This window comes from Aphelocoma coerulescens, chromosome 5 (genome assembly GCF_041296385.1).
Source record: "Aphelocoma coerulescens isolate FSJ_1873_10779 chromosome 5, UR_Acoe_1.0, whole genome shotgun sequence".
Lineage (NCBI taxonomy): Eukaryota > Metazoa > Chordata > Aves > Passeriformes > Corvidae > Aphelocoma > Aphelocoma coerulescens.
The window spans coordinates 29,022,609-29,031,830 of NC_091019.1; positions in this window are offsets into that span (position 1 = coordinate 29,022,609).

Genomic DNA, 9,222 nt, shown 5'->3' on the forward strand with positions numbered 1-9,222 from the left:
GAGCTGCTGCAGCAGCAGTCCCATGGCGTGGGGAGGGCTGGAAGCGGGGGATGCAACATATGTGGATACCTGAATAGGAAACTACTGCATGAGGTGTTCTGGGAGCAAGATTATTACCCACTAAGTCACCCAGAGAGCAAGGCAGGGTGTAACCTGAAACTGGGTTCCAGCTGGTCAGACTGGTTTGGGCTTTGGGTCTGAAACCAAAAGCAGACACTATTCTTCAAACAGGAGTTGCTCTAACTGTGTCTTCAGGCTGGTGATCACTCAAGAACTGCGATGTAAAGTCAGCTAAATGTAACTGGCTAATTGGCAGTGGGTTTGTACGGGAACCAGGCGGACCAGCCCTGCGCTGCTGACCCGGTCACCCTGGCTGGGCCTCCGAGTGCTGCTCGAAGCAGGAGCGCCTTCTCCCCGCACTCTGCTCTGGGCTGTGGGCTTTGCTCTGTCATGACCACGCACTCTACACCAGCTCTCCCACCCTGCCATCTCCAGCTACTTACGGGCATAAGTGCAGACATTATCTCTCCTGTCCCCTGAAGCGCTGCCCCAGGAGCAGCTCTGCTGAGGCCGGCTCAGCTCGGCCGATGGGGTCACCGCTCCCCTCCCGGCAGTAACCCCTGGCCTGGGAACGCCACTGAAACCACGGCTGCTTCTCTTCACAGTCTCCAGAGAGAGGCGGGTGTGTGCTTTGCAGCCTCTTTCACTGATGCCACACCTTTGTGTCCCCTGGGGTGACACAGCCCTGCTGGAGGCTGCAGGTCCGGCCTGAGCCCTCCCCTGCATGGCTTCTGGGCCTGCACCCCCCGAGTCCCAACTGCCTTCAGCCCCTGCACCCCCACCTGACACAAGGGCTCCTGCTTCCCAGGAAATCTCAGCTCTTGGAAATCTTCAGATGGAAACAGGAGCCCAGAGTTTGACACTTCGCAAAATGGGAATCCCACTCCTCAGGTGCCAGCGGCGAGGAGAGGCTGCCTCGCTGCCTTACTGCCCAAGCAAGAACAATGTTCGGTGACAGCTGAGCCGCCCCATTGCGCTGGCTGTGCCGATCAGGGAGCACATCCTCCATGTTTCCCAGCTACCAGGAACACGCAGCTGTGTGAAGCTGCTGGCTGGTTTAGGGCAGAGCTGCTCCTCCTGGCGTGGAGCTCCTGGCGTGCTCCCCGCAGCTGCTCCGCGGTGCAGGAGGCTCCGAGGTCTGGACCCGCTCCTTGTCCTTGCAGTGTGTGCAGACCATGCCTTCCCCACCGAGGTCAGTGTTTTCCAGAGGGTTGTTCGCATGCCTTGAGGAGCCAGGCTCCTGCCAGGCCCCAGGAGCTGCTGCCCACCGTGCTGCCTCACTGAAGAGAAACTACTGCCCCTTCACATTGTTCAGTCTGCCTGTTGGTGGCTTCCACCTCTGCAGAAGGATGACCATGGAGCCTCCCTCCCCTTCCTGACCAGCAAAGCTGTTTAGTCACCTTGCTCCGAGTGTCAGGAAGGAGGATTTGCCTGAACTTTTGGCTGAGATTATCCCAGCAGGCTGGAGGGGACCTCGCAGGGTTTATGTGGCTACTGGCCTGGATGCAGGAAGCATTAGCTCACAGCTAAGTATTATTTCTCTCCGGCTTCCCTGGGGCACAATGGCTCTGCAAACAAACACAGCAGCTGCCCTGATATGACAAGGGCATATGGCTCCACAGTGGCAGGCCAGAATACTGTTCCACACACAAAAGCCACAGTGGGGTGAAACTTTCTGATAAGTTACTTTAACCCTCAGGCCTAATTTATTGCCTAAGGAAGAAATTATTATGGTTTTGAGACTGAACTGTTCATTCTGGTTAAAAAGAAGAGCTCTAAAGTCAGGGGAAAGAAGGAACAGTGTTGTGTGCAAGCTCTGCATAATGTAAAGACAGATCTTGAATGTTATTTCTCCCCGCCTTACTTCAAGCATTAGGAATGACTAGACTTGCTCCTACTGCAGTGTGCTTTGAGCTCCTAAATGGAACACATGCAGATTTGAAGTACCATGTCTAGTCCAGCATGTGCTAAGCAAACCTTGCTCACTAAAATAATGCCTGTGTGAGAAATAGCTTGTGAAAACTTTCCAGAGTATTTTTTTTTTTTCTCCTCGGATAGATGGAGAGAGAAATTGGAAATGCTCTCCCTTGGTTATCAAGCACAGAACTGCATGTTATTGTAATAGCTTGTAGTCACAGAGAAATACAGTCACTTCTAGAAAGTCTAGCAGCTGTGATCTCTTCTGCAGCTCCTTACAGGGCATGAAGGAACCTTTCTGCCAGGAAACCTGGCTGACCAGTAAGTGTTTCCTGGGCAAGATGCCACCTGAGGCGTGACAGAGTTTCTGTGGCCCTTATTCAATAGTTGCCTCTCCAAGATGTCCTCATCTCCAGCTGTGTCAGGAGTTTTGAAACTAACCATCAGTTCCTGTAACAGCTTTAGAAGATCTTGCAGAGGCCACCCACCGTTTAATTACCATCTTCTCCAAGTTGCCCAGAGCCAGCCTACACGAGAGGATATACAAAATGACAGCTGATGGGAGATGCAGAGGAATAGGAGCCCTGCTGGAGCCAGCCAGGCGCTCCAGTAAGAAGGGAATTTTTCCACCAGTCTCAGTGCATACAAAGAGCCTGTGTCTTTGTTCTCTGCCCTGACACACCTGACCCATATGACGGCTGCTTCAGGATTGTTAAAAAATATTTGTGAGCAGTTGAAGTAAAACCCTGGTCCAGAAATTTGAGCTGCTGGGACTCCCCCAGCCAGAAAGTCTTCTCTAAATGAAACTATAGTGCCCTTCTCATGTAGGCATTGTCGGAGCCTTTCCCTCCCTCAGGGAGGCTGCAGGGGCCCCAAGACTTCTGCCTCCAGCACGGGCTCCAGAGCTGCACTGCTCCATTTTTTATTCAGTACGGGGTATTGGTCACTCAGAGCAGCTGCCTAGGGTGGTTTGCTAGCTCCTTTTGAAATGTCCACAAGAGGGGGCAGCAATATCTTAATATCCCTCTTGGTGTTGCCTTGGACACTGTACTGTCAAAGCAGCAGGGACAGTGTGCACTGCTGGAGTTAGTGCTGAGGTGTGAGATGTGAGGCTCTATGAGCTCCATAAAGTGCGAGGTCCTGTTCCCTTCCTCCCCATCTATATTATGCTCTAAAATTATGGTCCATATTACCATACTCCCACAGGTCTCAAAGCATCATATCCACCTGCAAGACAGGGGAGAGCTGGTACAACATGCAGAAGAACAGAGAATTGACTTAGGGTCTCCCAAGCCTCTTGTGGGTGCTCTCTGCCCTGGGTCTCCTTCCCTTTGGCTGTGTATGGGTTACACAGAGCTAGGCCCAGCTACTGAGGTCACCAGTTCAGCCCCAAAAATTTGTCAGAGAGACTTTAAAAAAAAACCAAAACACTTGGGTGCTTCTCTATATCTATTTGGATCAGCTTCCCAGATTTTTTTTTTTGCTGACTTCTACTGCTCTCCCCAACATACACATTTGTTTTGAAACAAATGAGAGATTTTTTTTTCAGTAATCAGAGGAGTTCAGGCAGTAGAACCTTCATTTAAACCAAAGCAAGCCAAAACAGCTCTTTAATAGACTGTCATCAAATTTGGAAGCTGGTAGCTTTGTCTTCCAGGCTTTGCCGTACAACCCTTCCCTGCTAACCTATATTAGAGGATGAAGGGGCATTTGTCACACACTTGAGGAGGCTCAACAGCTCTGGGGAGATGTGGGGTCATTGCATGGACCGTGCAGCTCTGCAGGCGAGCAGACAGGAGCTGCCAGCAAGGATGCAACGCTCTTATTCTAATGTCCTCGCTAGAGGTTTTTGGTGCATGGAGTTTCTGTTAAACCAGTTTGAACTGGTTCTCTCTCATATTTAGAAACTATCCCTGCTTATGCTGTAGAATTACACCCTGTCAACAAATTTTCCTTTCCCTCTCCTCTTAGTATTTTGGGATGGGGGAGCTCTTCTCCCCTTTGCCCCAAAGCCTGGGCTAATCTGTCTTAAATGGAAAACAGATTTCCTCAGGAATCGCCTCTTGCCTGCCATGTCTTCTGCTAGCTGATCCATCCACTACTCCTCTGCTGCTCAGCCATGCAATTTCCATCCTACTTCCATTTATCTCCCCATTCAGCAACTAAGGGACTGACCAGAGACAGAACCTGTGCAGAGTGCAATGCCTTAGGTAAAGAGAAGAGCTGGCACAGTGTGTGTGCCCAACACCATTCCTCCTATCACCTTGTATATGCTCATTCTCAGCCAGGGAGGCTTTATCTTCTCTCTTTTCCCTTGCATTCCCATCACATTACCCACTTAAATATGCAAGGCTGTAAAACCCATGCAAATACCTGGCCATCATGAAAATGAGTAAGCATCTGGAGGGCTCTGCTTGGAAATAGTCAATGTACCAGACACTGCCATTTGAATACTAAGGCGTTTTGTACTGGGGGAAGTTCCAGTGTTGGCAAACCCTGGGGCAAGTGGGTGAGGTCCAGAAGGAAGTCCAAGAACCAAGAAAACAGCTATTTGTTTTCATCAGTATTTTTTCACCACTAGGCTCCTCTTTCTCCACAAGGCCCTGGATTCAAAGAACTGATCTAAGATCTCACAAGCTGTACCTCACAATCCACTGCAGCTTCTTCCAGAACATGTTTGTCTCTGCACTGGAGGTGACCTGTGCCCCATCAGGTGGGCAATGGTCTTCATATTGCCAGGTACCAGGCAGTCCATTTGGTGGGACAGGCTGGAAGGGACATTCTGTTTCTCTGCTAGGTGAGCTTTCTGCTGGGCTGTCCTGGCCCTCTGTGTGGTGGGAGCCTCCAGCCAAAGGTGCAAGGCAGGGTAGGACCCCTGGGTGAGCAGCAGCCTGCAGAGCGGATGGTGAAAATCGAGCCCAAAGGAGCAGCTCAGCATTACAACTCAGTCTGTCCTACAGCTAGCCCCTGCTGAAGGAGTATGCTGATGTAGCTTTCCTCACATTAGCACTGCTCCCCCCTGAAACATCCTGGAAAAAAGCAATTCACTTTTCAGGGATCTATTTTCTGCTAGTGTGGCTCCTTGAGCCTACACCCCAGGGCACCAGCTGAAGCGCCAGCGCTGGCAGAAGAGAACCTACGGGAGCGTGGCTTGGAGAGCATCTCTGAGGGAAGCTACCCAGAAACCTCAAACCGTACCCATCAGTCCTGACATCTCCCCTAGCCCCATGTGCTCTGGCTCTACCGTGCTGGACTGAGGCTGTAGGAAACTGCATCCAGGTTCTGTCTGTTGTCCTGCAAGTCATGCTGCTCTCGGCCCTCCCCATGGTTCAGAGAGCTTTCCCCTGCACTGTTTGCAGCAAAGCTGCTGTTTGGGCAGGCAGTTTCCCTGCTCTCCTGCTTTGGCCCGAAGTGCTAAAGCTGAGGGAGCCCAAGTGCTGCCCTAGACTGCCCTCATCTGCCCTTTCACATGGACCCACAACCTCATGAAAGGCTCCTGCTTTCCCCACACCTCCAGGCTTTCTGCAAATTGCCTCATCCAGCTGCTGAGAAAAGGGGGCTTTCCCAGCTTTCTTTTCTTCCCTGCTAAGTTCAGGTTTATGTTAATTGTGTGTGATTAGCCAGCTATGGGCTGGAAACTCTTCTAGCAGTCTGTTCCAAGGAAGCCATGAGGAAAGAGCCAGGAAACAGTGGTAGTGAAGCCCACACATAAAACTGCAAAAGCTTCTCCCTTGAGCCTGGATTTCTGCAGCAGGAGGAGCAGGCTACAAATACCCAGGAGTGCAGTATCAAGTAGAACCTGTCTTTGGGGGAAAAGTGACCACTTATTTCGCATAAGTCACCTGAGACAGCAGGCCAAATATTTCCTGGCAGGGTTGTGTGTGTGACCGTGAGTAGGTCAGGAGAAAAGCCTTTTTTTTTCTTCAATAGCTCTGAAGAGCTCGGCAGGTTTCTAGGCTGGAGGGAACCAAGCCCTGTGTCCCTGCTCCCTTTCCTGCACTCAGGAAAGTTTCTCCAGAAGCTTTTTGTGGCTGAGGTGCTCTCAAGTATCAGAAAACCTGTAGATTGGGTACCTGAGCCTCCCTTTGCTTGCTGTCTTTATCAGGAGCAAAGCAGAAATGCATAGTGGCTGCCTCCAAACCTTGAGAAGAAACTGAGGAAATGAGGATGGCAGAGAGCACAGGATGCTTGTCCTTCCCTGGGAGATAACTGTCTTTCCTGTCTACCTAATGCCCTTTCTACTTCATAGCTCCTAATGGGTTTTCCTTCTGAGATGGCCTAATTGATATGTAATTAATGAAATCCAGAACAGTTAATCCCAGTTTGTAATTGGCTTTGGAGTACGCTGTTTCTGCTTCAAAATGGAGAAGGGTTTGTGTGCCCATCTGTTTGCTGTTTTATTTGAGTGCTGCCTCTTCTTACCAAGCTCACAGTTTGGTCAGATTGTACAAAGATCCTGCTTTGTAGGGTAGGAGAAAGGCAAATGTTCTGGATAGGGAGGGTCATTTCTCTTCTGCAAAGAGGGGATCACATTAAACTGCAATGACTTGTGGATATACCTAGTCCTGTAGCCAGGGCCTCCTCTGCCATCCCTTTCAGCAAGCAGATGTACCTTGAGGTGTGCTGCAGAGATTATTGAATCCTCCTCTGTCACTATCCACTTGCGTCCCCAAGTCCTGCAATGGAGATGTCACACGGGGATCAGCATTTCCTCTCCAGAGCCACATCTGGTTCCTGCACATGAACCTGTGGCAAGGGCAGTCAGCTGACTGGCACGCTCACTGCAATGTGTCTCAGCCACCTCTCCTCCACAGGAGCATGACCAGAAAACAAACTCCATGCTCAGTGCTGCTCAGCACCCCAGTTCCCACTGCAGTCACTGGGCAGACTGGGCTGTGGTCAGGCAGCAGACAGGTAGAACCAGTACCTGAGGCATGACTGGGCTTGTTCAAAGTCTTAACTTCCTATTGCTCCTTTGCCCCTCTCCCGTTCACTTTCCCATAAACTCTACCTTTGTTTGACTCTCAGCACACCCTCCTTTCCTGCCCTTTTTTTTTTCCCCAGAGACTTCTGATATGCTTTGCAAGATGTCTGGAACTGCCAGACCATGCAGCACAATCCAAATATCACAGCATCAGGCAGGAGATAGCATCTTTCTCCAGTTGCAGAAGCATCATGTCTCTCTGTATGTTCCTGGACACTGTAAACTTTATGGACCAGATGTAAGGGTGTCAGGAAAGGAAGTGGTAATAATTTTTCCCAGTTTGAACCACTAAGGAAATTCTTGGCACTGTGCAAAACACTCCAATAGCACTCCGGGTGGGACAATTGCAAACTTTGCAGAAAGCTCCTTGGGAACCCTAATGATTGAGAATATACCTGCTTGTAAAAAAAAGTGTGCCTCTGATTCCAAGAAAGCCAGCTTCAGCTGAGTAACAGTGAAATTCAAGATAAGGAAATGTTCATCCCAGTATATCCACACTGGGCCCACACTCCAGCTCCTATCTGTGGGCGATGTCCAGCAATTGTGTGAAGGTAAAAACGACCTGGCTGTTTTCTCACCCAGCCTAATGGTGCTTTTTAGCAAATATGAACCAAACTGTCCTCTCCAGAGTGCCTTTCATCTTCTTGGAGCAGACGACAAAACAACTCCTTGAAATGTTCAGAGCTTGACTAGCCACCTCCTTGTGACCAGACTGCTGCTTATGTGACATGGGTTTGGGGCTGTCTGCTGAGATGTTCTGCTCCTGGTATCTTGGGTAGATTTTTGTGAGTCCAGACCTGTGGGGGGCAGAGTCCTTTTCCCAGCTGAAGCAGTAAGGAAATCAGCTCTCTGCCCAGTTTTCCCTGGAAAAAAGTGACGATCAAGATCCCAGGCTCCCTAATAAGGACGCTGTTACAAGGGAAAAGATGATGCATGGTGCATCTTAGAAGTGGCCCCTGAAAGCAATGAGACAAACCATGCTTGGTTCCGTACCAAGTCTATGCTTGTTTGTGCTGCAATTAGAGTGGAGTAATACATGTTGCACATAGTACAGTCCAAATTTCTCATAGAGATGAGTGTTGTGGAGCTGGGCAAAGCTCAGGAGCTATCCCCAGCATGATTGTAATTGTGAGGCACAGCAGTCCTTTGAAACTGCTTTTGAATGCAGGGCTGGAAAGGGCCTCCTGACTCATATCCACTTACCTTCTATTTTTTAGACAACTTTGTCATCTAGTTGTTTTCACAAACAAGACATGCTCAGTTTCCAAGGGAAGGGGTTGTCCTTATGGTGTTCCATCTGCAAACTTCTCCAGAACCTCCAGGTCCTGTGATGAAAACAAATCTGTTTTCTAACCTGTCTTGAATTTTGTCTAGCTCACACCCATTTAATTTGTGTCCAAATTTTTTCTTTTATTTAAAAAGCTTCTTTTCTACCCCTAGCATGAGCAAGCTGCGAATCTCATGAAGAGGCTAGCCAGTGTCTATGTCTCGACTTCTCCTTGCAGTTCATCCCAAACTGCAATATGTGATGGTTAGAGCATTGGATTTCCTAGTTCCATAGGAATAGCAGTGAATCTCACAAAATAAGAGAGATTTCAGAAATCCTTGGGGTGTCTAAAGAAGCTAAGACTGCTGATCCACCCTAGGCCAAATTAGAGGGACTAGCCTGCCGTCCAAGCATCCCTGTTCCTCCCAAGCAAGGGTAAATATCAAAGAGGATTCTGCCATGGCCACTGACTCTTTCTAAGTCGCTTGTTTGCCAGCCATACTTGGCCAAAGTTTAGACAGGGTGAGAGGAAAGCAAACCTCTTTGTTTTCATGACAAAATATATTTTAACATAGCAAGATCTGTTTGCTCATTTAGTTTAAAAGCCTGTCTGTTTTTAACCTCCCAAAACTCTCGGGAAGCACCCCTGCCCCTTTGCAATGCCTCTCCAGTCCCCAAGCCTTAAAGCCTTGCAGGTTGTCGTTGCTGAATTGACACAGCTATTTAAGTCAGGGATGGGGACTCCACTGTTGCTGTCTGCTCCACTGATGCTGTCTGCTTCACAGATACAAAAGAACCCAGCTCTGAGGAGTTTAATAGCTGATGCAAGCATGACCCCATGCCATCTAAACCTCCTGGAAGCAAGTCAGATTGATGCTGTGCTGATAAACATATCAGCAGCTGAGGAGCTGTGCACAGTGCGGCTCCCATAATTACTAACTCTGGTTCAAAGGCTTTTATGCAAAGGAACAATGGGCACCAAAACAGTTTTGTA